This window comes from Ovis canadensis, chromosome 2 (genome assembly GCF_042477335.2).
Source record: "Ovis canadensis isolate MfBH-ARS-UI-01 breed Bighorn chromosome 2, ARS-UI_OviCan_v2, whole genome shotgun sequence".
NCBI classification, from domain to species: Eukaryota; Metazoa; Chordata; class Mammalia; order Artiodactyla; family Bovidae; genus Ovis; species Ovis canadensis.
Window position 1 is genome coordinate 183213101 of NC_091246.1, and position 26093 is coordinate 183239193.

General features: G+C 38.4%; 1 protein-coding gene across 8 annotated transcripts in view; it reads left to right on the top strand.

The window, feature by feature from the left end:
• NCKAP5 (NCK associated protein 5) overlaps nt 1-26093 on the top strand; it is a 1138328-nt gene that overhangs the window by 646737 nt on the left and 465498 nt on the right. The window lies entirely within an intron of this gene.

The following is a 26093-nucleotide window of genomic DNA, read 5'->3' on the forward strand; positions in this document are numbered from 1 at the left end:
CTCTCCTGAGTGCCTTGTTCTCCTGATGAATGTAGAGTGTGCTTTCCTATTGATTTGGAGTTACTGGTTCCACATGATCAGCAATATTTCTGGCTGAGACTTCTCATAAAAATGGAGGCTTCTCATTTGTTCCTCTGGGTAAATCTACCAGAAGTTTAAAATGACATGGGACTTCCCTGCTGGTCCAGTAGCTAAGATTCCATGTTCCCAATGCAAGGTCAGGGAACTAGATCCCATATTCCACAGGCCACAACTAAAAAATAAAAATGGCAAAACAACATTGGTCAAATAACTTCTCTTCAAATGGCAACAGATGGAATAAATGGCATGGCATCTTTTTAAATGCTTGGTTAACATAATAAGAATCATACTTTCATGTCAGAAATGTGTATCTTAGTGATATAGTGAATAAGTCCTCACCTGAGCAAAGCAGACAGGGTCTGAAATGAATTATACAGACAATGGAAAGAAAGGAGGCCTTTTATAGCTCCCTGAGCAGCTTCTAACTTAATGTGAAACATTCCTTGAGTCCCATGTAGTTCTGCCTGTGCATAATACATGATGATCTCACAATTTAAAAACAATTTTAACAGAGGTATATGTTGTTGAGTAGGCAGGATGAAAGTTGTATTGCCCATTATTCATGTCTGGTAGAAAAAAACTGTATTAACATAGAATACAGTTCCAATTTCATTTCAAGGAGCCCTATCCTATGGAGTATGAGGTTTTCTAATACCTCATTATAGCCCCACTCCTAACTAGCTTAATAACTTTGATTAAATAGTTTGACCTTTCTGGATCTCATTTCACTCATTTGTAAAATGAGGAAGTTGAATTGCATTATAGTTTTATAATGCTTTTTAGGCTTTTGAAAAGGCCATGTTTTAGAACTGAAATGCATTTCTTGAGTGAAGTTATAATTACACTATTATAACCAGGGCTCCCTGAAGTCCTAACCAACAGGTTTCATATTGAGAACTTGAAGTGGATCGTCTTATTCTCCATGTTGTGATGACAATGACGTTTTTTGGAACAGTTTCACCATGTCCATTTTGGTTACTTGACTCTGGAGAAGTCGAGATGAGAAAACTGCCAAGCCTAGATGAAATATTTCTGTTGAGGATAGTCAGGTTGAATCCTGAGAAATCTGGCTGGTAAAAGAAAGTAAAGATCCTCTGCTATGAACATAACCATTATTGCTCTCAGCTCTGATATTGTCTGCTTTAGGATTTATTTGAACTAGTTTGGGGGAAAGCCGAAACAGAGAGAACTTTATGACAACCGGAGTTGTTTCCACTTCTAAACAATTTCTCTGAAGGCATAGTCCTCAGTAAAAAATACCAGTGATTTAGTCTCTCCTCCAAACTTTTTTTTTCAATTACTGATTATGACTCAATGTACTATACCCACCCAACACACTTTTTCTTTTAAGAAAATAAATGTAAGATATGGGAGAATAGATTTTATTTTAAAATTGAAAACTAAATCCATCGCTACTCTAAATAATAAGTGCTTTTTGGTTCAAGTTGACAAAAAATCCATTTTTTAAATGTATAGTTTGATCAGTTTTGACAGGCATATGTCATATGACTACTACTACAGTCAAGATACAGAATATGTCCATGCCCCTGAAAAGTTCCTTCATTTCCCTTTATTTTCTGTTCTCTCTCCACACCCTAAGACCCTGTCAATGACTGATCTGATTTCTGTCTTTGTAGTTTTGCCTTTTCCAGAAGTTCTTCTTGTTTAAGCTGTAAAGTATTTAACTTTTCTGCCTGCGTATCTGGCTCCTTTCACTTAGCAAGTCTTTTGAGATGCAGCCCCGGGGTTGCATGTGTCAGAGCTTCTTCACCTTTCGTCGCTCAGTCGTATTTCCTGTATAGAAATAACGGTACCACCGTTTGTTTATCCTATTTGTTTATCCTATCCACTCATCTATTGAAGGGTTTCTTCCATATTTGGTGATTATAAAAGTTGCTCTAAACATACAACTTTCATACCCAAGTCTTGGTGTGCTTTCATTTCTCTTAGACAAATCACTAAAAATGGGATAACTGAGTCATATAGTAAGCCTATGCTCCACTTTACAAGAAACTGCCAAGCTGTTTTCCAAAGTCACTATGACATTTTGCATTTCCACTGGCAATGTGTAGGGGTTCTCATTGTTCCATGTTGATAAATGCTCCTTGAAAAACAAAACACAAATACATAAGATCACCAAAACAAATGTTTGGCTTAATGAATTATATTAAGGAGAATATCCTTATAACCAACTCAAATCAAGAAAGAGAATTCTGCCATACCTCCTAGAATCCCTTCCAGATGCCTCTTCTAAGAAGTAACTATTATTATCTTCCTCCAATAAGTAACTATTATCTTCATCTTAGAGCAGTAAATGCCTAGTGTTTTTAATAGTTTTTTAAAAAGTTTTATTGAAATATAGCTTATTTACAATGATGTTAATTTATTCTGTATAGCAAAGTGATTCAGTTATACATATATATATGTATACATTCTTTTAATAGTCTCTTCCATTATAGGTTTTTGCAAGATACTGAATATAGTTCCCTGTGCTATGTCTATCCTTGTTTATCTGTTTTATATATAGTAGCAGGTAGCTGTTAGTCTCAAATTCCTAATTTATCCCTAGCCCCCACATTTGGTATTCATAAAATTGTTTTCTATGTCTGTGATTCTGTTTTAGTTTTGTAAATAAGTGCATTTGTATCATTTTTTAGATTCCATATGTAAGTGATATCTTTTTATTTGACTTACTTTGCTTAGTATGATAATCTCTAGGTCCATCCATATTGCTGCAAATGGAATTATTTTGTTCTTTTTATAGCTGAGTTATTATGTATATAATATTATATATAATGCAATATATACATATACATATATGCATGCATACACACGCATATATATATATACACACACACACACATATATATACACACACATATACATACACATACCACATCTTCTTTATCCATTCATCTCTAGATGGTTTAATAGTTTTTTTTGTTTTTCATTTAATGTACATCTACATACTTTATCTTGTCTGTTTGTTATAAAACTGAATATATCTTTTAGATTTCTTTTAACCAACAGATTACCCTCTATCACTTGCTTTTTCTTCAGATTTATGTATTGAAAAACCTAGAGGATTTGACCAATCGAGTTTCTCAGACAGAGTCTAAATTTATTAGTTATTGTTCTTGGGACAGTTCAATGTGTCCTCCTGGTCCTCCATATTTTCCACAAAAGAGTAGCTGTTTCTATACATTGCTCTTAATAATGATTCAAATAGAGTTAAAGGTTGTTTATGCCTATTTAAGGGGGCAGAGAATATTTCTCATATCCCCATATACCTTTTGTACCTATGACCTTTACCATGATGCTCATTCAAAAACAATTTTTTTGAATTTGGTTAAAAAATGAATGAATAAATGCAAGAATGAATGAATACCTTCACTGAAGCAGAAAGGTGCAGTCAGCATTGTATTGCTACTATGAAAGACTTCGGTTAAACATATGGAAGAATTTTAAAGATAATGTGTTTATGATAGAAATTTGCTGTCAAGAGAGATTTTACAATGGCGATTTCTGAGAATCTTTAAAATTTGGAACATAATCATCATTCTTAGAGTTATAAACCAGGATGGCCTGGGAGGATGAGGAGCCCATTTTCCATTCCTGGGTTTCTATGATAGAGTGCTCACCTATAAAAGATGAGTTTTCTGTTTCAGAATATTCTTTTTAGAATTCCTGTCTGCAGGGCATGAAATGGAATTTGGTGCATTGAACGTTTGCTTCCCATAGGGTAAAGTTTACTTTCAGAGAGTGTTTTATGACCCTCAGCTAACGTTTATACCGGTCTGTCTAGGGTAGGGAGTGGGACGGGTGCAACAGCATCAGTCTGAGTAGCAAGGACTGTTTGTTGTTCTCATTACCCTTTAGGTCCATAGGCAGTGCATTTAATGAATGGTATTCCCGCAGAGTGTATCTCTGCATGCTGATTGTCAACATTTGGAACTGTTCTTTGGGATCCTTTGTTTAATTTGTGAAAAATAATTCAGTGAAGATGGTCTTTGTTTATAAATGTCTACATCTGTTGCTAACAAACAGCCTCAAGCTTTTAAGAAGGTTCCCAGAGAATAAAGTAGTGAATTAGTTATGCTGAAGCTATGGGATTCTGACAAAAGAAACGTGTTGTAGTTTTCATTAGCTTGTGTTTCAAGATTCTTTTTCACATTTATCCTGACCGAAGGTTTTTTACCTGTTGTTTGGAGGAGCAGCAAGTGACAGGATGCATTTTCTCAAGACACCAATATGAGCTTCATTTTGCATAGTCTCTATAACATTTCAAGCTGTTAGGTTTTATAGTAAGCATTTTTATTAATATTGATATCAACATGGCCACAGAAATGATGACATTTTACACTTTTATTTTTCAGTGTTTACAAAACCATTCCCTACATTATTTCATTTAATTCTCACATAGTGTATGTATATACTTTTTTTTCACATTCTTTTCCATTATGGTTTAACACAGGGTGTTGAATATACTTCCCTGTGCTGTACAATAGGACCTTGTTTATCCATCCTATAAATAACAGTTTGCATTTGCTAATTCCAAACTCCTAATCAACCCGTCCCCCATCCCTCTTCCCATTGGCAACCACAAGTCTGTCTGTTTCCTAGGTAAATTCATTTGTGTCATATTTTAGATTCCACATATAAGTAATATTATATGTTTTTTGTTTTTATTTTTTACTTACTTCACTTAGTATAACAATCTTGGGTCCATCCATGTGACTGTAAATGGCAATATTTCATTCTTTTTTCATGGCTGAGTAGCTTCCATTGTGTATATATACCACATTTTCTTTATCCATGCATCTGGAGATGGACATTTACGTTGTTTCCATGTCTTGGCCATTGTGAATAGTGCTGCAGTGGACATTAGGGTGCGTGCATCTTTTCAAATTGTAGTTCTTTCTGGATACATACCCAGGAGGGGTATTCCTGGATCACATGGCAACTCTTAAATAGATACAGTATTGAAACTTGAGAAATGAAGTGACTTATTCATGGTCACAGGGTGAGGTGGACACCAACTGAGATACTAGAACTGCTGAGTTCTGGTCAGGTACTCTTTCTCTTGTCGTGCTCATTCATTTTGTAGTTTACAATCCATGGTAGAAACTAAAGTTTTGGATGATATCAGAAGTAATCGTAGATCATACAGGTCTCAGTCTAGATCATAAATTTATGCCTTCTGCCACTGACGGTGTTTTTAAACTTGATTATTATCACCTGAGGGAAAATGACATTATACCAGGCTAAATGGAAAACTTGGTATCTATCTTCATATTTCAGAATTCATAAGCAAAGTCCACTTGTATTTTTAGTGCCTCTTTTATAGTCCACATTATCAAGTTAACTCGGCTAATGTCTTTGTAGTGCATTATCAGATTAGCTAGGCTGATAATAAAGTTAGCATTTCCAAACATTCAGGCTACCATCAAATTACAGTTCCATTTATTACATGGACTGTCTGGTCATTGAATTTAACTGAATTGACCCAGATTTTCCCACTGCAGTTGGCTTGGACAGTATGTGTTTAGTTAACAAAGCCCAGATCCAGATTCATTTTTTCCTGATGCTGTTTATAGCATTACACTTGCTCATCTAATTATTAGACAGACCTTAAGCACATAATTACATATTTTTCTTGATAGCATTTTTGGACCCCAGTATGATGTATTTCTTCTAGTAGACTATAATCTTCTTATGGTTCTAGACTGATATATAGTAGGTGCTCAGTAAATATAATAAACAAATCAAGTAGCATTTCCAGCAGGCCCTGTTATTGTTTTAGCTACCATGTAGTAAGACCTCACTCTGGGTGACATTTGGCCATTCTGGTGCATCATGTTTACTAAATAATTTTTAAGATGTCTTATTAATTTTAATTTTACTTTTATATGATTACATTTTTTTTCTTTCCATTCAGGCGGTATTAAGTCTTTCCATTCAGTTGCATTAAGAGTTAGCAGGCACTTTTGAGATCCAAGTGTAACAATTTTTTTTTTTTTAATGACAACATTGACTTGACTCTGTGTTAAGTAGAGGGAAAGAGCATGCATTAAGTCAGTTCTGTCCCCTGTCCCTCAGGATTTTATGGGAAAGTGACACTTGCAGGGAAGGAAAAAAAAAAAAAAAAACAGCGAAAAAAGAAAAAAAAAACCCTGAGGTTAGATGAAATCAAATTTTTGCTGCAAGAAAGGGAGAGAAAAATGACCTGAGAAAAATTCTGCTAGTCAGAAAGAGACTCGTTTGGGATGAGAATTAAAGCATTGGGGGTGAGGAGGATTTAATTGAAAACTGAAGAAGGGGGATTTTAGGTTAAGAGAACAGAAGACAAAGGCGTGCCTAAAGGTGTGAACGTTCCCGGTGGGTCTCAGAAGCAGCTGACAGTCCTGTGTGGCTGGGGTTCAGTTCCTATCAGGCTCTTATTTAATCACACCAGTCCTTTGAATTAGGCCTTCGGCATTGCCTTGCATCTTGGATCTAGTGAAAGAATGCCTGGCCTACCTTTGCAGTGTTGATGCTAAGAACATCTCAATCACTCAAGTCAATCTTACTTTGAACCCTTTCCCTGAAGCCCAACGGTCACCTTTCATGTCAGAAATACTTTAAGGATTGATTTCTGTTCCCTCAGCAATTCACATTATTGTCAAGAGAGTTCCCAGTGAAATAGTAATATATTTAGTATACTTCCAATATGCGTGACACATATAACACTTACAAGTCTATTGCTTTTTCAGAAACAGTCACCAAAGCACACAGTATGTTATCAGGAAATACCCTACAGGCCTTTGTAATGGATTTGAATAGCTTCAAGATGTTGCAGACCAAGACTTTCTCAACAGTCTCTCTTGAGTAAAGAATCTAATAGTGGAGTAGTAAGGTTGGGGAAACTGTTTCAGTATACTTACAGCTTGGTTTAGGAAAGGCTAGGACAGTTCTTGGGGTCACAGAGTCGGACACAACTGAGCAACTAAATAATAACAAGGACCTTGGAGGTTACAGTGATGGTGAGAACATCCATCATTTAATATAGCCTGGAGAGGCAAAAGACTAAGTCTAAAGGCACAAGGAGAAAACTCCTTAGATGTGATTAATGACAAAGCTGCATACTTGAAACATCTATGACGATCCTTCTATGATGCATAAGTTTAACTCATTTAGCTTTTATTGGCAGTTAAGGGGAACTAACCATGTGCTGGATTCTTTTCTCAGTATCCATATCAGTTCAGTCGCTCAGTCATGTCTGACTCTTTGCGACCCCATGGACTGCAGCACGCCAGGCTTCCCTGTCCATCATCAACTCCTGGGAGCTTACTCAAACTCATGTCCATTGAGTCAGTGATGCCATCCAACCAACTGATCCTCTGCTGTCTCCTTCTCCTCTTCTCTTCAATCTTTCCCAGCATCAGGGTGTTTTCCAGTGAGTCAGTTCTTCACATCAGGTGGCCAAAGTATTCATCTTCAGCATCAGTCCTTCCAAAGAATATTCAGGACTGACTTCCTTTAGACTGGTTGGATCTCATTGAAGTCCAAGGGACTCTCAAGAGTCTTCTCCAACACCACAGTTCAAAAGCATCAATTCTTCAGTTCTCAGCTTTCTTTACAGTCCAACTCTCACATCCATACATGACTACTGCAAAACCATAGCTTTGACCAGACAGACCTTTGTCAGCAAAGTAATGTCTTTGCTTTTTAATATGCTATCTAGGTTGGTCAGAGCTTTTCTTCCAAGGAACAAGCGTCTTGATTTCATGGCTGCAGTCACCATCTATGGTGATTTTGGAGCCCAGAAAAATAAAGTCTATCACTGTTTCCATTGTTTCCCCATATTGTTTCTCATGAGGTGATGGGACTGGATGCCATGATGTTAGTTTTCTGAATGTTGAGTTTTAAGCCAACTTTTTTAGTCTCCTCTTTCACTTTCATCAAGAGGCTCTTTAGTTCTTCTTTGCTTATCTGCCAGAAAAAAAAAATCTACTTCTGCTTTATTGACTATGCCAAAGCCTTTGACTCTGTGGATCACAGCAAACTGTGGGAAATTCTGAAAGAGATGGGTATACCAGACCACCTAACCTGCCTCTTGAGAAATCTTTATGCAGGTCAAGAAGCAACAGTTAGAACTGGACATGGAACAACAGACTGGTTCCATATCAGGAAAAGAGTGCATCAAGGCTGCATATTGTCACTCTGCTTATCTAACTTATATGCAGAGTACATCATGCGAAATGCCAGGCTGGATGAAGCACAAGGTGGAATCAAGATTGCCTGGAGAAATATCATTAATCTCAGATATGCAGAAGATACCACCTTTATGGATTCTCTTGTAGGTGCCAGGAATACAGTAGTGAAACAAAACGGAAAAATGTCCCTTCTTCATGAAGGAAACATAATACTACATGTAATTTAATTCTTAAAACAACTTTCCTTAGAAAATATTCCTACTATGTCTGTTTTATAGATGAGGAAATTGAAGCTTATAAGGGTTGAATAACGTAACCATCATCACACAGTTTGAATATATTGTAGCTAGGATTTGAACTCAGATAGCCTGACTCTTAACCATTACTCTAGACAATTTTTTATTACCTATGAAAGAGCAAGTGAGCTAATATTTACTGAGTATTAACCTTGTATCAGTAGCTTTTGAGACTGCTTTAAACATAGAATCTTATTGCTTGTAATCCTGTGAAGAAGTATTAGAATCCATATTTTATAGACAAGAAAAATAAGGCTCAGAGAGGTTAAGTAATTTACACGAGGTCACCCAGCCACTAAACAGCTGAGCCCGGATTCAGCTCAGGTCCATCCCTTAAGATATATTTTCTTCCTATTATACACTATTATACATTCTAAATAAAAATGAATAAAATAATAAATTCAACTGTCTGAAAAAATAAAGACAAAAAATGTAATTGTTTTTAGTAGACATGTTTCTGGAGGTCATATTGCTATTGTTATTCTGAGACTTTTTTTAAAAAAGACAAGCCAATTTGAAAAGACTTCTACCCATCAAAAATGTCTCAATTTGTGCATCAGTAAGAATAATAACAGTAGTATATTGCAATGCATCTGTCATGGATAAATCCTTTTGTTCATAATGATACAAAACAACCGTTAGAGGATGCTGAGAACCAACTCATTATTTTCAAAACCAATATCAAAAGAAAGGATTCAAGCATTTATTGTGTCTTTCCTTTAAGAACTATAACTAATACGTTGTTAAGGGATGTTTCTCTTTATAGGATATTTCAGCTGATAAATGAGGAAAGAATGATACAGTTAGAATATATTTTGCAACTCTTAATGAAACAATGGATCTAGGCAATGATCATCTTTGGCTACTAGCATCACAGAAAAGACTATTGTCTGTATGTACCTCCTGATAGAAATACACACTGCCACCTATGCAAGCGTCTTAACAAACCTTGAACCTGAATGCAATCAAGCCTGAAGATCTAATGACCAGTTTACAGGAGACATCATGAAAATAGGTTGGGAAAAATTCAAACTGCCGGAACCTCTATAGAACAAATAACCTGGTTTCTTCAACAAGTAAACTGCAAGGAAGAAAAAAGGTAGAGAAAAAATCTATAGATTACTCAAGAGACATCATGTGGACCTTATTTGTCCTGATTTGAACGAACAATAAAAAGAAAACAGATGAGATACTGGAATGTATGAAGTGGTTGGAAGATGTATATCCTTCCTGGATATTTTATACAGTTCTTGTTTTTTTTTTCTTTTTTTTTACTGTGGTAATATATAATTGCATTTAAAAAAAGAGTCTATATTCTAAATATACATACTGACACAAATATGTGATTTGCTTTAAACCACCTGGAAGAAGGATGAGGAGTAAATGTGAAACCTTATTGGCCATGTTTTTATTGTTCAGTTGTGTCTGATATTTTTGCAACTCCATAAACTGTAACTCGCCAGACTTCTCTGTCCACAGGACATCCCAGGCAAGAATATTGGAATGGGTTGTCATTTCCTCCTCCAATGCATCTTCTTGACCTGGGGATCAATCTCATGTCTCCTGCATTGCAGGTGGATTCTTTACGACTGAACCACCTGGGAAGCCCCCTGTTGACCATGAGTTAATTATAATTAATCTGTGTGGTAAACACATAAAAATTTCTTATCCTGTAAACCTCTACTTTTGTAGATGTTTGCAGTTTTCACTAAAAGAAAAGAATATCTCAGAAACATGCTCTTTCTTATTGTGGTTTATTAGCTATAATCTTAGTGCTAAAGAAATTAGCAGAATTTAATACAATTACTCTTTCATTTGTAGGCCTGTTATTTTTCTAAAATTAACTTACATAGCCTACTGCTAACATTTATAAGAGCCTTCAGTGAAAGTAAAGTGGTACCCATGTTCTTTGTGTCCAATATATAAGTCACAAGTCAGGCTAATGAACTGCCAAATGAAATACGTTCTATTTCCTTATCTAGATGAGTACACCTTCATCATGTCCTGGAAAACCAAATCTGAGTTGAAAATTCTCAGCTTCCTTCCTATGTTTTGTACTAGACCTCCAATTTCTAACCCCTGGCCTGCAGCCCAGTCCTTTGGTCACCTCGCTTTTTATTCCCATTCCCCATCTTTGTTTACTTTGTTGTTAAGTCCAGCTCTTTGCGACCCCTTGGAATGGCCCGTGGAATGCAGCATGCCAGGATTCCCTGACCTTCACTGTCCCCTGGAGCTGGCTCAAACTCATGCCCATTGAGTCTATGATACCTTCCAGCTTCCATCCTCTGTCATCCCCTTCTCCTGCCCTAGTCCTTCCCAGCATCAGGGCCTTTTTCAGTGAGTTGGCTCTTTGCATCAGGTGGCCAAAAATTGGAGCTTCAGCTTCAGCATCCGTCCTTCCAATGAATATTCAGGGTTGATTTCTAGGATTGACTGGTTTGATCTCCTTCTTGTCTAGAGACTCTCCAGAGTCTTCTCCAGCACCACAATTCAAAGGCATCAATTCTTCAGTGCTCAGCCTTCTTTATGGTCCAACTCTCACATCTGTACATGACTACTGGAAAAATCATAGCTTTGACTGTATGGACGGACCTTTGTCATCAAAGTGATGTGTCTGCTTTTTAATACACTGTCTAGGTTGGTCATAGCTTTTCTTCCAAGGAGCAGGTGTCTTTTAATTTCATGGCTGCAATCACCATCTGCGGTGATTTTGGAGCCAAAGAAAATTACAAGGAGCCTCAGTATACCTATGTGTACTACCCAGCTTTCCTGTTTACACCCTTTCACACACCCTGTATGCTGCCACTCCTTGGGCCTTGAGTATATACAGAGGCCTGTACAGGTCCTCGAACCAGACTTAGGGCCTTTTGGAAGAAAATTCCTGATTTTAAAGTACCCAGAGCATCCTGAGGCCCAGGAGAGGTACCGATTCTTCAAGGGACATATCCTCTTAATCCTGAGGAGTCCTCACCTCGTGGAAATTGGTGATTGCTGGGGGGGTCAGAGCAGAGCCCTCTAAAGCTCAGGGCCCAGAGCTTGACATGTTGTCCCTGGGGCCAAGGGAGGTAGATCTCTGTTAGGTTGAATTCTATAATTCTTATAAGAAACCCTTAATTTTGCTCACATTATTTGACATTTCTCATTCCCTTTGACATTCAGCTTTTGCAAATATTGGCAACAATTAAGCTAAAATACAAACTGAACATTCATCTTTTTAAAAAAAATTTTGTTTTGCTATCAACTATATTTAGCAACTTGAGAGGATTTAGCTACCCATTCACTTGGTAGAATTAACACCAGTTTAGATCATATTCAAGGGAAAAAAAAGTGTAAACCATCCTTAAAGGAAGAGTTGATTGTTGTTTGTATAACATCCAAGGCAGGGGTCCTGGTCCACCTTGAGTCTACAACGCACATGCTACTGTAGCAGAGCAAGAGCGAGCGAGCGAGCGAGCGAGCGAGAGAGACTGTTTTGATCAGTTGGCAGAAAACTTTCCCAGAACAGGGGAGGACAATCCCATGGAGCATCTGGAAGCAGAATTCATCAAGGATAACTGCCCTGGTTGCCCTCTGGTCAGTCATCTGGGGACAAATTCCATTCTAAAAATTGCTGAAAATTATAAGCCAGCAGTTGATGCCATGCAAACATCTGGCCCTGGATCCGTTGTGATAGAAATAAGGCAGTCAGCTCTAGGACAGTGGACTCCACCATGGTGACCTTGGGCCCAATTTAGGGGCATCTGGACATTTGTAAAAGGCAAATGATAGGGTAGTACTGACCATAATTTTCTATTAAGCCAAATGGCTGCTGCTCATCTGTCTACACAGAGGCGTGGAAAGGATTCCAATCTTCTCACTGCAGATGGCATTGCCATTATTGTGGCTGATAGTTTCAGCTCCAAGTTAGCAGCAGAAGTATAGCTACTAATTATACTGTTAATGTGTTCCTTTAGCAGAGTTTTATGAGTGGTTTTACTGTGTGTATCAGGCATTGTTACGGACATTGTGTGTGTGTGCGTGTGCGCATTCATTTAATCCTTGCAGTTAACCAATGAAATGAATAGCATCATAACTATTTAAAGATGAGTAAACTGAAACTCAGAGAGCTAGGCATAAAATTAGTAAGGACTTCTGTATAGTATTTGATACAGTGCTTTCAACTTCCAAAGTTTTAGGCTCTTTCTATCTTCTGTGCTGCCTTTATCTTCCCATTTTCTTCTCTGGCAAGTTTTGTGCTTCTGTATCCCAGCCAGAATTTGGTTTCAGTGTCTTCCCATATACTCCCTTAATTCACCTGGAAACTTAGTGTATATTTTTGAGGTGTTCTTCCACTCATACTCTGCTATGTCTCTCTTCCTAGAATTAAAATGTTATATGGTATTCCACTAATTTATCTTTTCCTCTATGGTCATTTATCTGTATTTTTCATTTAAGCATCCTGTTGACCAAGTGTTCAGCATAGTTGGATATGAAACAGACTCGAGTGAATTTGGAACTGACTACAATGAACAGTTTCATCAACATCACCCCTCTATGCAGCAAAAGTTCCAGGGCTGTCTGCTTTGGGTCATGTTACTGTAACGGGGAATATTCTTGTTTGCATGGAAATCATGGAAGAGAGGTATAAGGAGGTGGTCATCACAGTAGTATTTGTAGAATGGTGTTTGTACCTGTGAAAATTCCGTATGGCTGTCATGCATTGATTAAATAGAAGTGAATTGATGTATTCACAGACTGATTCATAAGTATACTCTGTTTCCCTCCAAACTATGTGGACCTTATACTTCTTGCTTATCTCCTTGGTCTGGGAGTACATTTGGCATATAATAAGTATTTACTGGTTGGTATGTTGGGTACGCTAGGAGTTGGACATGACTGAGCGACTTCACTTTCACTTTTCACTTTCATGCATTGGAGAAGGAAATGGCAACCCACTCCAGTGTTCTTGCCTAGAGAATCCCAGGGATAGGGGAGCCTGGTGGGCTGCCGTCTCTGGGGTCGCACAGAGTCAGACACGACTGAAGCGACTTAGAAAAAAAAAAAGTTGGGTACACAGTAGCAGTAATGAGGTGTGGTTTTAGCCAAGGTGGTGCAGGCCTCACTGAGATCCTGCTCACAATGAGTCCATCAGTTCAGTTCAGTTCAGTCACTCAGTCATGTGTCCGACTCTTTGCGACCCCATGAATCGCAGCGCGCCAGGCCTCCCTGTCCATCACCATCTCCCGGAGTTCACTCGATTCATGTCCATCGAGTCAGTGATGCCATCCAGCCATCTCATCCTCAGTCGTCCCTTTCTCCTCCTGCCACCAATCCCTCCCAGCATCAGAGTCTTTTCCAATGAGTCAGCTCTTCGCATGAGGTGGCCAAAGTACTGTAGCTTCAGCTTTAGCATCATTCCTTCCAAAGAAATCCCAGGGTTGATCTCCTTCAGAATGGACTGGTTGGATCTCCCTGCAGTCCAAGGGACTCTCAAGAGTCTTCTCCAACATCACAGTTCAAAAGCATCAATTCTTCAGCGCTCAGCCTTCTTCACAGTCCAACTCTCACATCCATACATGACAACTGGAAAAACCATAGCCTTGACTAGAGGGACCTTTGTTGGCAAAGTAATGTCTCTGCTTTTGAATATGCTGTCTCAGTTGGTCATAACTTTTCTTCCAAGGAGTAAGCGTCTTTTAATTTCATGGCTGCAGTCACCATCTGCAGTGATTTTGAAGCCCCCCAAAATAAAGTCTGACACTGTTTCCCCATCTATTTTTAGGTGATTATTAAAGTTAAATGAGGTCATAAGTAGAGCACCCTAGTCCAATAGGACTGATTCCCTTATAAGGAGAAGATACACCAGAGCTATTTGTCCATGTGCCCACAGAAGAAAGGCCTTATGAACACAAAGTGAGAAGGCGGCCATCTGCAAGCCAGAAAGAGAGTCTTACCAGAAACCACCCCTGGTGACTGCTTGGGCTTCCAGCCTCCAGAAGTAAATTTCTGTTGTTTAAGCTTCCCAGTCTGTGTTATTACATTATGGCAACCCTAGCAGAATAATATAGTGCATGAGACTAGAAGGGCAGAGTCGTAACCCTTCCCTCCTATATTAATATGTGGCATACTTCCCTGGGTTTGCAGGTGAGAAAACCCATAAGCTAAGTATAATTTCCAGCCTTTCCCCTTTGCTGTTCAAGAAAATATAATAGGAAATGTGAGAATAAAGCTAATATGATAATCAAAAATGATATTCACCTTTTTCTCGCCCTAATAGACAGATGTACTGGGTTGTTAAAATGTCAGGGTGCTTCGCTCCTAGTTGATAAGAGCTTAGGTTTCTTAAGCCTCCCTCCTCCCAGTGCCCTCTGTGCTGACACATTTCTTCTCTAGCCCTCTGGTCCACCCCATCATTCAGCACCTGGGACAGTGGCAACCACTCAGGCCAGCAAGTTTGATAGTTATCCATGCCTTACTAGTCATACATAGTTTATCACCCCTGCTTACTTGAGAAATAAATCTGAACTAGCTTTTTGAAGTAAGTCATTTGCCAGCTTTAACATTCTATATTTAGTTGTTCAGTTCAGTTCAGTTGCTCAGTCGTGTCCGACTCTTTGAGACCCCATGAACTGCAGCACACCAGGCCTCGCTGTCCATCACCAACTCCCAGAGTCTACCCAAACCCATATCCATTGAGTTGGTGATGCCATCCAACCATTTCATCTTCTGTCTTCCCCTCCTCCTCCTGCCCTCTATCTTTCCCAGCATCAGGGTCTTTTCAAATGAGTCAGCTCTTCGCATCAGGTGGCCAAAGTTTAGTTGCTCAGTCATGTCCAACTCTCTGCAACCCCATGGACTGTAGCCCACAATACTCCTCTGTCCATGGGATTAGTAACAAGTAACTAGAAGCACTTGGCAATTGGATGCAAGTCACAAAGCGGCCGTTGAGAACTACTGTAGGAGCTCACAAAAGGAAGGCAAGTCTATGAATGAGATCATTTAAGCATATAAAGGACTGGCTTATGAACCTCTCCTGCAAGTTTGTGGGGGAGGTGGGATGATAGTAAACCCTAGTTATCGCAAGGCTTGCAAATAATGAGTAATGTACTTTTTAGTTTTTGTCCTTTTAATTGCATTTCTTCTTTTGCTCGGAAGCCTTCTTATATCAAGTACAAGGAAGGAAGTAATTTGTTTCAACTAGGAACAAACTCAGGGTAATTACTTAACTTGAATGATCATATTTCTGCATGTTTCTGTGGATACTTGGTTCAATAATACAAGTTATATTGCTGTTATTTTTTTTTGAGCTTCATTTTGTAATATTCCATAACATATTCACATGGAAATGTTTTAATATTTGGTTTCGCATTATTCAGAAACTCTTATTTCAACAATAGCTGATGGAATCGATTCTTGATAAATATTTTTAATCTTAATTATTTGAATTCAAGAAAATGCCTCATTTGAAAAGTTCTTAAGTATCAAACTCAAAATTATAATAGCCTATATTTTGTAGCACACAGTTCAGTTCAGCTCAGTTGCTCAGTTGTGTCTGACTCTTTGCAACCCCATGAATCGCAGCACACAGATATGCTTAAATGAAGTTTAGGCTTTTTGAGACCCTACATAATATGGAAGAATTTTTTTTTTTAAATAGAGTAAAATCATGAATTTAACAGCTCTATTATTTTATTTTCTATGTCCGTAACTGTTAACTATTAATAATAGTTTACATTTGTAGGCACATAGGAGATATAATTCTCATAATTCCCCAAAGAAATTATTACTGTTTAGTGGGCAAGAGTTGTTGATGAGAATAATTTATAGTATTTTGATTTCCAGTTGCATATGTTATTATTTCCAAATTGTATTGTAGAATTTTGTTACTATAGATTCTGCAGCACAAATCACCTCATCTGAGTTTAAAGGTCTGTCTATATGGCTCTATAGCCAAGAAAATAGTGTCTGATTCCTATAAAGCACTTTTATCCTGAGAGGCTCAGGGGACTTGCATTGTTTCAATTAACATTTGTGTAATTCAAGACATTAATGATACATGATCAGGGACTTTTTATCCATTCTCAAGAAGGGTTTGGTGGAATTGCTTCTTTTACAAGTCAGTGCAGAAGTGAATGACTGGACCTTAACAAGATGTGAAAGAAGCCACAAGAGAATGAATGTAGACTTAAGAAAAATTATAAGTGTTAGTTGCTCAGTTGTGTCCAACTCTTTGAGACTCCATGAACTATGGTCTGCCAGGCTCCTCTGTCCATGGAGTTCTCCAGGCAAGAATACTGGAGTGGGTTGCCATGTCCTTCTCCAGGGGATCTTCCCAACCCATCGATTGAACTTGGCTCTTCTGCACTGGAGGCAGATTCTTTACCATCTGAGCCACTAGAGAAGTCTGATAAAAATTATATGCCATGACCTTATTTCCCTCAAATATTGAACATGTATTTATATAAGGAAGAGTTCAGTTCAGTCGCTCAGTCATGTCTGACTCTATGTGACTCCATGAACTGCAGCATGCCAGGCCTCCCTGTCCATCACCAACTCCCGGAGTTCACTCAGACTCATGTCCATCGAGTCAGTGATGCCATCCAGCCATCTCATCCTCTGTCGTCCCCTTCCCCCCTGCCCCCAATCCCTCCCAGCATCAGAGTCTTTTCCAATGAGTCAACTCTTTGCATGAGGTGGCCAGAGTATTGGAGTTTCAGCTTCAGCATCAGTCCTTCCAATGAACACCCAGGGCTAATCTCCTTTAGGATGGACTGGTTGGATCTCCTTGCAATCCAGGGGTCTCTCAAGAGTCTTCTCCAACACCACAGTTCAAAAGCATCAATGCTTTAGTACTCAGCTTTCTTTCACAGTCCAACTCTCACATCCATACATGACCACTGGAAAAACCATAGCCTTGACTAGACGGACCTTTGTTGGCAAAGTAATATCTCTGCTTTTGAATATGCTATCTAGGTTGCTCGTAACTTTCCTTCCAAGGAGTAAGCGTCTCTTAATTTCATGGCTGCAATCACCATCTGCCGTGATTTTGGAGCCAAAAAAAAAAAAAGTCTGACACTGTTTCCACTGTTTCCTCATCTATTTGCCATGAAGTGATGGGACCGAATGCCATGATCTTAGGGTTCTGAATATTGAGCTTTAAGCCATCTTTTTCATTCTCCTCTTTTACTTTCATCAAGAAGCTTTTTAGTTCCTCTGCACCTTCTGCCATAAGGGTGGTGTCATCTGCATATCTGAGGTTGTTGATATTTCTCCCGGCAATCTTGATTCCAGCTTGTGCTTCTTCCAACCCAGAGTTTCTCATGATGTACTCTGCATATAAGTTAAATAAGCAGGGTGACAATATACAGCCTTGAAATACTCCTTTTCCTATTTGGAACCAGTCTGTTGTTTCATGTCCAGTTCTAACTGGTGCTTCCTGACTTGCATATAGGTTTCTCAAGAGGCAGGACAGGTGATCTGGTATTCCCACCTCTTTGAGAATTTTCCACAGTTTATTGTGGTTTACACAGTCAAAGGCTTTGCAGTAGTCAATAAAGCAGAAATAGATGTTTTTCTGGAACTATGTTGCTTTTTTGATGATCCAGCAGATGTTGGCAATTTGATCTCTGGTTTCTCTGCCTTTTCTAAAACCAGCTTGAACATCAAGAAGTTCATGGTTCATGTATTACTGAAGCCTGGAGTGGAGAATTTTGAGCATTGCTTTACTAGCGTGTGAGATGAGTGCAATTGTGCAGTAGTTTGAGCATTCTTTGGCATTGCCTTTCTTTGGGACTGGAATGAAAACTGACCTTTTCCAGTCCTGTGGCCACTGCTGAGTTTTCCAAATTTGCTGGCATATTGAGTGCAGCACTTTCACAGCATCATCTTTCAGGATTTGAAATAGCTCAACTGGAATTCCATCACCTCCACTAGGAAGAGTTAATGGAGGTCATTATAGTGAGAGTGGAAAACCTCTGTTTTTCTTCCTTCCTTCATTTAAGTTGATTGAAGACCTCCAGCATGCTAGCCAATGTATGTGATCCTAGGTCAAGAAAAAGATCTAAAGAGGTCTAAGAGCATGGTTCTTAGCCTCTCAAAGGGCTCCCTGGAAGACTGTTATTAAAAAGAAGGGTGCTCTCCTGTTGTGATGATTAAAAAGAAGGGTGCTCTCCTGGTGTGCTGCCATGTAAACACAGACAGTATCTTCAAGCACTTCTTTCTCTCTCATTCCATGGGGGCCTGGTCATGCCCTCACCAGGACACCACTTGTCTTGGCAAATATTTCTGCTTGTCAGCTTTGTACAGTTTTCAGGCTTCCTGATTAGGGCAGGCACAGAGGAGAATGATGCGTACTACCTACTGACATAAATCAGAACCTATGGATTCCAGAAAACAAGAAACTAAGATGGTATTCTGGTTACATTCATGGGTTGGTTAAAATGTTCATCATCTTCTCTGAAGAGTCCATAAAGAAGGGAAGAGAACTTGAGTTACAACATGAAGAATATAGGCTAGAGGTAATGTAACTACATCCTAAAAGTAAAGATGGCTAAATGTTAGAGAGACTATTCGAAAGAGGTTCATTTTTTTTTAAATGGTGGATGTGGTTAAATCTTATTCTTGCCGAAGACCAGGGAGATGGACTAAATAATTTTAAAGGTTACTTTCTACCTTAAAGGATATGCCTTCTAGATGGACAAAAGTAAGGAGACAGTGTAATTATTCTCAACAAAACCATTTAGATGATGCCCTAACTTATTTTTAAAGGGTCTTTTTCTCCTACCAGATTTGACCTTTCCAGTGTTGAGGGCTCTATTTATATCTGTATCCATGGAACATAGCCAGGTTCTGCCTTGTAATGTCCACCCAATAAATGTCTGACTGGAGATGCTTCCATGACTGATGGTGGCAGTGAGGTATCAAGGGCATTTTCTCCATTTCATGCAGACGGACCACTCTTATACAAAGCTTTAAATATGAAAATTCAGCAAATGAACATATGGCTTGACTAACATTAAATTAACACATGTTATTTACATTTTGTGCAGTTTTAATGCAAAATGTCTTTAAATAGCAAGTTCCTCTGCTGCTTTTGAGCTAGAATTCAAATATACAAAATAGAATTTGTGCTGTGTCCTACAGCTTTGCAGAAATATAGCTTCTATGCAAAGCAAAATATATGAGTGCAGAATCCACAATTGAACTTAGAGCCACTGTCATGACCCACAGAACATGCCAGAGCCATCAGCACCCTTTCTGGTTGGAAAGTAAGGTGATGGCAGGGAGCTTGTCATGGTCCTTCCTGCCCCATGGGACTCGGTAGAGTAGAGAATAGAGGGTTTGCTGTAGGTTTACCTGGAGGCAGCAAGAACTTTCAGATGACCCCTTCTGACCCCAAATTTTAGAAGCTTTGGTGATTTTAAAATGACCTTTTCACACTATACTATTTTGGATTCAGGCAACAGTGGAACAGCCTAAAAATTGCTCCCATCTAAGGCCAGGTTAACAGAAAGATTGACATTTGAAAAGAAAACAGTGAGACAATGTTATATACTGGAAAACTCACCAGACTGGTTTTCACTTTGGTTCCAACCTCACGAATAAGATGCTGAATGACCTTGAGCAATTCCCGTAATTTTCTGGGGCCCCAGTTTGCTCATTTCTAACATAAATTCTTGGGTTCTTTCTCACTCTAACATTTTATGAGTCAATAAAAATTTTCAAACTTCCAGAGCAGCTGTTTTCAACAATTCTGTTCCCTCTTTCAATAGTCTAGGCGAACCATATATTTTAAAACTACTATATCTGAGGTCACACAAGTTCTGCCTCACTACTTCCCAACAGCATTTAAGGAAAGAAAGCAAAAAGAATGTCATTATGTAGAAATAAGTGAACTCAAATACTGTTCTTCACATGTTTTCTAAAACAGGTGACCTTTATTCAGCATCAGTGTGAATGAGAAGAAAGCATTTGTCTCCCTTCTGGGAGTAAAAATAGCACCTGGGCAGGTGCCTAATAAATGTGCCTCAAATAATTGCCCACTGAGTAGACATTGCTGTTCCTGATGCCTAAAAGATGTGCTGATGTGGCCCCTCTTTCTTTTTTTTACCTTTTTTATTTTATATTGGAGTATAGCTGATTAACAATGTTGTGGTAGTTTCAGATGGACAGTAAAGGGACTCACCCATACATATCCATGCATCCAATCTCCCGCAAACTCTCCTCCCATTCAGGCTGAGTGATCCCCTCTTTTTGATAGCCCCTAAAAGTTAACCGTAGGATAGCCCACGCTGTCTTCTCTGATACAAGCAGCTTCCTGTGTTTTTAACTTTCTTCACAGGGAAGAAAGCTGCCAAGGAAGGAAAGGAATAAAGTATGAGGTGGGTGGGTAGGTGAGAAGAGTCCATATGGTAGGATTTTGGCTTGAGTGAACAGGATTTATGTTTTATTTCTATGACTGTGAAAGCTGAATATCAACATGTTGAGAAAGGGGGAAAAAACGTTAAAGCTAAGAACATAAGCAGGAAGTTTAAATATAGTAACAACCAAAACATTTTTTAAAAAATAATTGTTACATAGTTCCTTCCTTCAGACCCTCTGCCCATTTACCTCCGTGATAATCAAGGCATGTGTTTGAATACCATTTGGGACTCACTGGATTTAACCATGGAAATCAGCATGTCTTCTGAGAGTTTGGTATCCCACTGGTCAGCATGGTGGGATGCCCAGTGAATTGACATTGCCTGAGTTGTCTGAATGAAGAACGTATTAATGCAAGTATTGGGTGGGCCAAAATGTTTGTTTGGGTTTCCCCATAAGATCTTACAGAAAAACCTGAATGACCTTTTTGGCCAATCCAATAAAATGAGCAAAGCAGACAAAACTTGATTTTGAGACGCAGGGGATAAAGAGACACAGAGCTCAAAGGACTAGATGGAGGGAATACTCTCAGGTAGCATGATAAAGTCAGATGGATGGACTGAGATGAAAATTAGTATTTTATCCTCTCAAAGATGAGAACAGATAGAATTCTTCAAATTAAAACCAGTGGCAAAAACAGTTGTTAAGTCCATGTATTTATTCTAAATAAATACACCTTCTAAACCACCATCAAATAAATAGAAAAAGTAATGTACCTTGGCCAATCTAGGATGGAATGATACTACGCGTCTGTGTTAACTAGTTGAAAGTTAAAAATAAAGTGTACGTCCAATGAAGATATATATGTTTGTGTACAATTTGTAATGAAGAGAGAAATATTTTAGGGATGGTTGGTAGGAAGAATCTAAAGATAGCTCTAAATGTATGAATGACTGAAATATAGAGCAAAAAAATATAAGAAGACACAATGTGATTTTCCTAGAAAATGAGGTGAACAGAGTATAGCTGCATGTGTCCACAAGACAGAAGAGAATTCTCCCAGAGGAGGATACCTGCCACTTATTAGAAAGAGAGAAGGGCAGGCACATTGCAGGAAAACCGTGAAGTCATTACCAGCTCTCCTGTTCAGCCATCACTACAGAGGTTAATAGTTAAAGGATGCTAGTACAGTAATATTCAGGAGGAAGTCAGTGAGTTCTCATCTGGAGCAGGTTAAGACACACTTTAGCAACTGAATGTATTGAAGGCATTGAGGTTTGATTAAGTACACTTAAGAGTCCTAAAGGAAACGGAATAAGTGAAATGATCTCTGAATATTTAGGAAGGACAAGTGTGTATGAAAAATGGTAAGTTTGTTGTTGCATAACGACATGGGCGTATAAGAAGCTATAGGAAAGGGTAGATTAGAACAGTGATATAAGGCATGAGGGCCCCACATCCTGAAGGGAATCAGGGAAGAACAAAAGCAGAAATGAGATCTACATGAAAGCATGGCCATCTCAGCACTGCCTCCAACAGATCCCTGACACCGATGTCAGTTCCGTGTGTGGTTTTGCACACTGATGATTCTGAAACATACATGGTCATTTAGTTTAATTAATTATTAAACTCATTTATTATTCAACAGAAAGTACCTTAATTCTCTAAATGGATGGAATTGTTTCTCTTTATCTAGCCTTCTTGAGTTTTCATTTGAATAATTCTATTGACTTAGTGCTCTGGCTCATTGTGGAAATGAGGAGGCGTCAGAAACGTTAATAACAGATAACCCCCCAACAGTAATTTAAACAGTATTGATTATATACCTGTCATCTGGTGCATCTGAACGTGCTTTCTCTCCTTTAAGTCTCACAATGACTGACAGGTTTGGTACTATTATAGTGCTCATTTTATAAATAAGAGTACTTGGCCATATTAAGTAACCTGCAAAGTGTTTCACCTTGGTCAAGGGACTTCAAACCCAGGCAGTCTAAATCTGAGCCTTGACTCCTAACTGCCACCCTACATGATTTTTAGGAAATAGTATTCAAAAAGTAGCCATAAAAGAAACTAGTGAGAAATGAAGGTAGAACTTTCAAAGATGAAGATAACTTATGCCATTCATTCATGTGGAAAAGTGATGGAAGGAAAACATAATAACCAACAAATATGTAAAAATATGTAATGAGATTGCTAAGGGGAAAGCTATCAATCATTCTCACTGGGGAAAATGAAAAGAAATGAGCTTTTAGTACCATAGAAATAGGGTGAAGTAGCAGACATGACTCATGGATGATAAAATATCAGAGCTGAAAAGAACATCCTCAGATACAGACCCACTGGTTTTCAAAAGAGAAGATTGAAACTGGAAGAGGAAAGGTGACATTTCCAAAGTCGCTTAATTTTTTTTTTGGACTGTGCTGTGCTGCTTGCGGGATCTTAGTTCCCCGACCAGGGATCAAACCTGTGCCCCCTGCAGTGAAAGCACGGAGCCCTAACCACTGGACAACCAGGGAGTTCCCAAAATTGCAGATTAAGTGTCATGCTGGAACTTGAAACTGGATCTTCAGGAACTCAGTCCCAAATGTGTACCGCTCTATACTCTTACAATTATTAGTGTAAACGACTTATGGGACCAGTGTGTTTGTATACATCCATGGGTGTGTGTTTATATGCTTGTCCAAACTATCGATTAAAAATGATAGCAGTTAGCAATGCCAGAGCCAAAGATGTGTCTGTGGAGGCAATGGAAGATATGAATAAATGGTGATGGCAAATGCAGTCTGAACTTGAATGTTGAAATGTAGATCCCAAAGGAAGAGCTGATGAAGTTTCTTACATGAATAACTGTGTACCAAACACATGTAGAACATTAATTAACAAAACAGCACTCTTTTCCTTCCCTTATTCTTTGACATGTCATTTCCCACAGTTAAGGAACCCATATAAAAAAAAAAAAAAGAAAAAAGTCAGTTTAGAATATTTCATTCAATGATCTCATGCTCCTTACTACAGTCTTTGTGTTTTTGCTAAGATTTTACAAAATCTTTAAGATTACTTTTTCTTTTTCTAAAATATATTTTTTTCCCTCAATAACTCATTTTTCTCCCCAGTTATTAGAATCTGGATGTGCTTTGAGGAGCCTGGCTGACATGCTATTGAGGATGTTAGTGACTGATTCAAAAGCCATGTGAGAAATAGATTCCGCTTCAGCACATCGCATCTTTCATTGTGTTCTGCAACCTACCGTCCCTGGGGGAGTCTTGACTTCTTAACAGTTTCCTGCTTAGCCCAACATATGCCTCATGTGAGACTTGAAACCTCAGTGGAGCAGTCTTCCAATTATATCCAGAAACATCCTTTGATAACAGGGGCTTGCCTTTCTACATGCCTCAGACATTGCTTTTAGTAGTATTTTTTGAAAGGAAAAATATAATTTTCCTTATGTTTTCTCGCATCTTTTCCATTAGCTTATAATATCCATATAATACAAAACATTGTTCAGAATATGAACATCAACAAGATATTTTCAAATGATAACTTTAATCTCATATCTGTACTGGGAAAATCATTGTAAAGAAGCATTTTAAGATGATGGAACTTTATTTTTCCAAGCCCCCACAGAAGAGAGTTCATTTGAACTGCTTAAATATAAAGTATTACTGCTAATTTGATCTGAAGAGAAATAACATTTGAGAATATCATTTATAAGGGGTTTAAAATAAGTGAGATGCTTTTTGCAGGGTTTTGCAAGTTTTCTGTAAGCAATAAGAATGTCTTATACTGTTGCTACAATCCAATTTCTAGTCTTTTTAATTTGAGTGCCTGCAGTTCAGGAATATTTGGGGAGCAGAAATTTAAATTACTTCCGAGTCAGCACACTGTCACGCCTGGACCATGGAGTCCCACTGCCTGTGTTCAATTCCAGTTATGCTTTTTTTCCAATTATGCATCCTTAGAAAAGCGCTTTTAACTCTGTAAACTTCAGTTTGTTATTTGTAAATGGATGTATATTTTACATATACATAAGATTATATATATTATATATATTACAAATACATATATTTCAGCTCTGTATATTTATTTGGGAGACTAAATAATGTATGAAGAGGAACTGAGGAACCTCTTCATGAAAGTAAAAAAGAGTGAAAAAAACCTGGCTTAAACATTCAAAAAACTAAGATCATGGAATCCAGTCCCATCACTTCATGGTAGATAGATGGGGAAATAATGGAACAGCAACAGACTTTATTTTCTTGGGCTCCAAAATCACTGCAGATGGTGACTGCAGCCATGAAATTAAAAAACACTCTTTGGAAGAAAAGCTATGATCAACCTTGACATCAAGCAGAGGTCCGTCTAGTCAAAGCTATGGTTTTTCCAGTAGTCATGTATAGATGTGAGAATTGGTTCATAAAGAAGGCTGAGCATTGAAGAATTGATGCTTTTGATTAGTGGTGTTGAAGAAGAAAGTCTCTTGAGAGTCCTTTGGGCTGCAAGGAGATCAAACCGGTCAATCCTAAGGAAAATCCGTCCTGAATATTCACTGGAAGGACTGACTCTGAAGGTGAAGCTCCAATACTTTGGCCACCTGATGGAAGAACTGACTCACTGGAAAGGACCCTGTTGCTGGGAAAGACTGAAGACAGGAGAAGGGGACGACAGAGGACGAGATGGTTGGATGGCATCACTGACTCGATGGACATGAGTTTGAGCAAGCTCTGGGAATTGGTGATGGACAGGGAAACCTGGCGTGCTTCTTGTCCTAGGAGTCAAACACGACTTGAGAGACTGAACTGAACTAAACTGAAATAACGTACGTAAAGTTTCTGATACAGAGTAACAAGAGAGCTTAGGAAAACTGAATGGGTAATATCTAATTATCAGATGATTAATAATCAGTATCTGACATTAAAATGAGGATCCATCCCACCTAGAAGATGACCTAGGTGACCATGTGTCACTTGAGCGCCTCCCCCTTTGGGAGTTTATGGCTGGGAGTGGGATTAGGGCTACTTTGCTTGAAACACTTATTTCAAGTGGATTGTTGGAAGAAAGTTATTGACATATGCCCATGGTTCATCATGAATAATTCCCCACCCATCTGTTAACTTCCATCTTAGACATTTTCAGCTGCTTTCAGAGGAGAATCAAAAGAGTTCTGCAATGCACAAGCACTGAG